The sequence below is a fragment of the Mastomys coucha genome, chromosome X (assembly GCF_008632895.1).
Source record: "Mastomys coucha isolate ucsf_1 chromosome X, UCSF_Mcou_1, whole genome shotgun sequence".
In the NCBI taxonomy this organism is placed as follows: Eukaryota; Metazoa; Chordata; class Mammalia; order Rodentia; family Muridae; genus Mastomys; species Mastomys coucha.
In genome coordinates, this window is record NC_045030.1 from 105,643,429 (window position 1) to 105,644,211 (window position 783).

The following is a 783-nucleotide window of genomic DNA, read 5'->3' on the forward strand; positions in this document are numbered from 1 at the left end:
TTTTTTGCTGGTTTATAGAGCATAGGGGAGCCTCTCCAAGTTCCAAAGTCCTTACAAGTGGAGGCAGTCAGACTTGAAACCAATAACTGACTGGTTCTGTTGTTCCCTTTATGATCTGAGGCCTGGCTCCAGCTCTGGATCTGGCTCTTGGCTGGCCTCTGTGAACGCAGAGAAGGAAACTCGTTTTTCATCCTCTGTTTCCAAAGTCCGACCTAACTGTCTGCACGCAAATTCCATGACGGCCTTAGGCACTTTGGGCAGCAGCAGGTGGAAAGGTTTTCATTCCTGACTGGAATTCCTGGGCTGCGAAACCACGTCCCTCCTTCCCTTCTCACGGCAGTTCATAGGCCTCTGCTCTCTGACTGCCCCCACGGTCTCCTAAGCAAAGCAAACAGAATCCTAACTCAGCCACCCAGCAACGTCTCCCTGAAGTGCTGGCTGCTTACCTGACCTAGAAACCAGGACCTCCTAGAAAGTGATTCTTGGCTTAGCCATGCCAAGCAACGGCAAGATCTCTGAGCCAGAAATGAGCTATCCAAGACTCTATGCTCACCTTTTCCTCATTGGAAGCCCAAGTTTGCTCATCTAGAAAACAAGAATAATGATGACTTCCCTGCCAGCCTCCACAGAGGAGTTTTGCACAACAAATGAAAAAACCCTATCTAAAAACAAATGAAAAAGTGGTAGTAGAGCACCTACATAGTACAAATGAGGCCCTGGGTTCCATACACACACACATACACACACACACACACACACACACATTGTCTTCCCAGGCCCCAT